The sequence below is a fragment of the Notothenia rossii genome (genome assembly GCF_949606895.1).
Source record: "Notothenia rossii genome assembly, chromosome: 6".
NCBI lineage: Eukaryota > Metazoa > Chordata > Actinopteri > Perciformes > Nototheniidae > Notothenia > Notothenia rossii.
Window position 1 is genome coordinate 89,100,157 of NC_136909.1, and position 5,846 is coordinate 89,106,002.

A 5,846-nucleotide genomic window follows, 5' to 3' on the forward strand; every position below is an offset into this window, starting at 1 on the left:
GTCTTTGAACAAGGTTGGCCTTTTGTGTCAGTTCAATCATTTCAACTAGATACGAGTTCTTGTAGAGACTGAGCTGAGGGTGTGGACAAGATGTCAGTATCGTCTGATTGAGCAGACGCTGCTTCTTCACAGACGGTAAAGATGTATTCTTGGACACCATCATCAGGTACTGGGATGACCTTGATAGTTGTCAAATCTTCAAGGTCAGCAGAGGATGTCAGGTTGATTAGTGCATCTCCAATGTCTCTGTCTTGATATTGCATTCTAAAACGTCCACCTATAGAGTGCCACAGTGACGCGTCCTAAAACCCGGAAGTAAGTCAGCATTTTACCACTTCCTGTTCCTTCGACAAAAAACCAATGCAATGTCTCCATAGGATTTTGGAAAATAGCTGGAAATCAAGTCTGTGGTTGAAACACATTCACGAGACGGATCACGTTTTGTTCAGCCGGATAATCTCCACATGTCTACTTTTATCATTTTCGAATCATAATTCTATTGATCATAAATCTATCAATTAGATTTATGATCCGGCTGAACAAAACGTGATCCGTCTCTTGAATGTGTTTCAACCACAGGCCTTATTTACAGCTATTTTTGCAAAATTCTATAGTTTTAGGACGCGTCACTGTGGCTCTCTATTTCACACACTTTCCTGACTTCATCAGTGAGTCCATTGTCTCTGGAATCCCATCAGGCAGAACTTGCTTCCTGGTGTCATCGGGATTCAGAAGAATTTGTAACTTGGCTGGCGTTTTCACGGTCATGTCAGGCAACCCAAAAGGAACTAGAAAAAACAAGAACATAAACAATGATATTAGTAATAGGGCAACGATACACTGACGACTGAATGTCAGTGTCTCATAATAGGGACATGCCTGGACTGACAGAGCAAATGATTTCCACCAGTAGCTCTCAATAAACATACAGATGTGAGGATAGACTTTACATGCAACAATATTAATAAAGTGCAGTCTTGTATTTTTTATTTACTTGTACAATACATACTTTTTCTCATTTAACTTTAATATTTTAAATTACCTTACTTAACATTTGGGTACCTAACTAGATATATTATCACTTGAGATTAGAGTAGAGTAACGCAGCGTCCACACGGCAGCGTGCGTTGAAGCTAAATTCAATCACATCAATCTCCCGCCCCGGACAAACAAGCACGCGGTTTTGATTGGCTAGAGCCTGTACTGGCATATCATTTGATTGGCTGACGCTTCCGTCGAAGCTTGAAAAGTTGAACTTTTCTCAACTTTTGAAGCGAGCAACAGAGGCAAAGTGAAGTGACAGAAGCACAATGCAGTTCGGCAAAGCGTGACGTCAAAGTGAATGGGAAGCTGCGTTGAAGCTTCAACCAGAGTTCAAGTTATAAACTGAGCTCTACGGGGTCTTTAAACAACAACAAACTTAAATATGAAAAGGTTCAACTACACACATCATCTTGGCTTGCGCAGCACGGTCACAGGCATAGATTGCGCAACCTTGGAAGTGCAGTGCAGGCATATTGTCATTCAAGAGATGCGTAGTTCTTTTGGAAAACATGTTTTGGGTTTAGCCTATTCACCTCGTTAGCATAAATAATACTCATTACATTGACACCTGCATTTATTTTTGATAAAAATAATGGTTGTTGGTAATGTATTAGCGACTAACACAGATATATGATTTCACTGCGTCCGTTGGCTCCACATAACTCGAACCCTGGCTTCAACGCACGCCGTTACGGCCCCTACACACGGCGGCGTGCGTTGTCGCTTGCCGGCGGGGGGGGCTGGAACTCGACCAACAACCAATCACATGAATCTCCCGCCCCAGACACACAAGCACGCGATTTGATTGGCTAGAGCTTGTACTGGCATATGATTCGATTGGCTGACGCCTCCGTCGAGGCGTCAAAAGTAGAACGTTGCTCTACTTTTGCAGCGAGCACCACGAGAGAAGCTACGCTTTGCTCCCACAATGCAGTTCGGCGAATCGTGACGTCACCCCATTCAAAGTGAATGGGCAGAAGCGTTGAAGCGGCAACGCACGCCGCCGTGTGGACGGGCCGTAAGTCTCCATTTTGGGTTTTTCAATCCTTTTTAAACGTACATGAAAACTACTTCCAGTTCATTTTGGAACTCACCAAATCATACATTGTGACCTTCAGTGGAAAAAGCAAACCTGTAAACACAAAGGAAATAAATAAATAAACGAGGTGTATTTAAACAATCTTAACCCAACATAAATCACACACTCTCATGGTCAACAAGACGGGCAGCGCGTTACAAGGAGATTCGTGTTGTTTCCCCCTCCCCACTGTTTACAGTCCCCTCCAGAGCGGCGTGGTCCGAGTACGGGTTGCTGCAGAGCAGAGATACACCATCAGCCACATAACTATATTGGTCCCGGAGCTTTTTGATAACGGCTCGCCAAAAGTATAAACATATCTAACGCTGGCTGGGCTCTGGCTGTTAGTGTATTTAATATGCTGCGGTGTTTTTCATGAGCGGAGCACGCATTGAAAATGACCTGGTTTAACAGCTTAAAAACGAGCTAGCACGTAGCTAAACTTGCATAGCCCCATATAAAATACCTTATGTGAAACCAATATAACATTTGCAACTATTTAAACTTTTCACTAGTCAAACCGACACAACAAGAAATCGCCACTTGCATGATAAATGTATGAAAATTATCTGGTTAAGCCATCCTTAAAAAATGGTTACACGTGGTTAAACGTTGCTAGCTAACACATAGCCAAATACAAAGACAGATGGTAAATTAGTTGTTTAGCTTGACACGATACTAAATGGATAAACATTTAAACATAGTTTAAAACAAAAAAAGCAAACATTTCAAATCCTTACCTTATTTAAAAATGTTTTTGGGTCAGACACTCTCACAGACAGCGGGTAGCGGTGTAATGGCGGCTGCAGCAAATCTTGAAGTCACCTTGCTTTGTACGTCACGTGGTCATGTGACATGCTTTGAAGTAAAAATAACGATTTAGGTTGAATATTGTTTTTAAGTTATTTCAGGGGGGTGGGTTTTGCTTCTGGGCAAACGGAAAAAATCATGTCAAAAACGGAAACCATGATTCTTAATTAGACCAATTTAAAAATGTACTTTCATTAAATGACACAGTCGTTGCAATTTTTTCAGTGTACTGACATATGTTACTCTCCAGGTGAAGACCTTTCCAACAATGTATTTGGTGTACCTCTACAGCAAAGTTTTAATTTTCTCATTTCATGGTCACGAGCCATCCCAGGCGTATAGTTTCAGAGAGCACTTTCACGGCCCAATATACGTATAGAAGCTTTTTTTTGTTTATTTGCTTTTGTTTTATGGAAATAGGGACCAATATGAGTCACCTTCAGAGATTACAATACCACATAATCTGTTTCATTAGCCAATGCAAGCATGCAAAGAATGTGTCTTGGCATTGGGCCTTAAAAACACAGAGTAATAAAAATAGACAAAAGTAAGGTAATAATCATAATTGTTATTATTATTATTGTTGTGGCGGCTCAATTCCCAGTCCAGTTTGAGTCGCCGAGAGGCTAAGCTTGGCTATAGGCTGTGACGCGTTTTCAAAGAGAAAGTCCACACCGAAGTAATATAGTCTGACAATATTTAATAAACAAAAACAAAAGACAAACTATAGGGAGAAAAACGGTCAACAGAAAAAATAGGTTTGTTTGAGATGAGCTGTGGCTCGCCTCGATTCAGGCTCGCGTCTATTCTAGTAGACGAGAATAGCCGGGGGAGGTCTCAAAAAGCTCGCCTGAAGTCGGACAGCTCAGAGTCGGCTTGACACGGTTTGCAAAGGTGGAAATTGCGTTGGCGTTCTTCGTTGCAGATGAAGTGGATGCAATAGAAATCACACAATTATTATATCACTACAAACAAATTACTCAAGTGTCTGTTCATTTTAAAACAAATCAATACAACTCAACAAACTGACCTGCTACAATGAAAACCAAGGAACCTATATAGTGGCTTGGCCAAACCAAGTTGAAACCATTAATAGTAACAGAATACACAAAGGACACTGACAAAACCCAAATCCTCCCCCAATGGACGTGGTAACTCAAGAGACAAAGAAAGTAATTAATACAAACAATTTTGTCAGTTAATTTATATAACCGGAGCCACATTTTGACAGTCCGACGTCAGGCCGCTCAGTGAAAAAGCAAGTTAAGCTAACTGTACTCGGCTAGCTTATCAAAATGTCTTATTTTGGTCCGACGTGGTTTTGGTCCGACCTCCGCCAGCGTCATAACCCACCGGGCACGTTTCAGAAGCGGAGCGTCTTGCCTGCCGGCTCGCAGTTTTTGTTGATCGCATTCATCATCATAATGATTCTATATATATAATTTACACAGTGCCTGTAAACCGGAGGAGAACGCTGGCATGTCTCCTCCTACTTGAAAGACTACGGAGGGATAAAGCCTGCAAAATTATTTTGGGGATGGGCCGGATGCTCTGACCGGTCCACTTCCTGCCCGGCGCTATGCAACACCTTGCTATGAAAATAGACCTGCATCCTATTTTGAGCGGAGCCCAGCGCCGAGACGCTTCTGGGACGCTTCTAGCCGTAACTCGGCGCGTCTGGTGGAATAGCACCCATTGACTAGAGTGGCCGTGACCGCTGTGATCGCTGTGACCGCTGTGAACGCCGCGGCGCAGCCGGACCCGGTGGAATCTAGGGGTTACACGTGTAAGGTTTGTAAGTTCAGTACAGGGTCCATTCCTGCATTCATTTTGCATGTTAAAATTCACAGAAATCTTGCAAACATTAGATTTGAGTGTGGACATGCAGAATGCCCTACTGTATTCAAAGTGTTTTAAAATATTGTGTATTATCTAAGAATACTGATAATGTATTTGCCAAACAGTGCCTTTTGTTGTGTCTCGTCAAATGTGTTAGTGATGTTTATGTATAATGTGTGTCATTTTGTTATTTCACGTCATGTCAGGTCTGTCTATTCATGTCATTCATCTTTAGTTAAGTCCCTGTGTTTCATGTCGTGTCTCGTTTTCCATTTCCTGTTTCATTTTGTACTTACCTCTTGTCTCTCATTTCAGGCCCTGTTACTTCCTCCCTTTGTGTGTTTTCCCGTCTTCGTCAGCGTCTGCCCCGCCCCTGATTGTTTCCACCTGTTCCCCTCGTGTTCAAACAGTCCTGTCTCCCTCCTGTCCTGTGTCAGTTCGTTTTGTTTGTTTCCATGGATGGTCGTGCCAGGCCTCAGCAAAGAGAAGATCGTTTCCAGCCTTGTCAGGTTTTGTTATTTTTGTAGACTTAAGTTTATCTTAAGTTCTCTTTTTGCTTAGTTAGGGATTTTCTGTTCATTGACATTAAAAAGAAAATTGTTGTTACATTCAAGACTGTGTCTCTGGGTCGTGCATTTGGGTTCTCCAGTTTGTGTCGAGGTCGTGACACCTTTTCAACAACAGCACTTCTCTAAAATGGCTTGGCAGAAGAAATGGCTTCATACTTTTTGGGTTGATTTGTTATCGCCACTGTTTTTAAAAATGCAATCTCCATGTTTTTGGATATTAATATCCATTGTTTTATGGATGCAAATATTTAATAAGTGTAGGAATTGCAGCTGTTGGTCAGTTAAGCACCGTTTATAAGACAAGGAAGATAATTGTACATGGGATATGCAATGGAAGACTACATTTGTGGTAGCCATGGTACTCACCCATTTAGCACAAGAAAATACATCTTCTTGATACCATTCAACAATTAAAAATAAATTGTTCAAATCTATTGTTTGCTGTCTCCCTGCAGTTATTGCTGAGCTTTAAAATTGTGTCAAGAATTTCTGGTAATCTGTAAATT

General features: G+C 41.6%; 1 long non-coding RNA gene across 1 annotated transcript; it reads right to left on the reverse strand.

Annotated features, from left to right (window-relative positions):
- Window positions 1–702: 702 nt before the first annotated feature.
- On the reverse strand, window positions 703–4,783 carry LOC307044293. Its single transcript, XR_013809601.1, has 3 exons — window positions 2,863–4,783; window positions 2,139–2,176; window positions 703–788 (listed from the first exon to the last, which is right to left on the reverse strand). It is a non-coding gene; the product is annotated as an uncharacterized lncRNA (long non-coding RNA).
- Window positions 4,784–5,846: the final 1,063 nt, after the last annotated feature.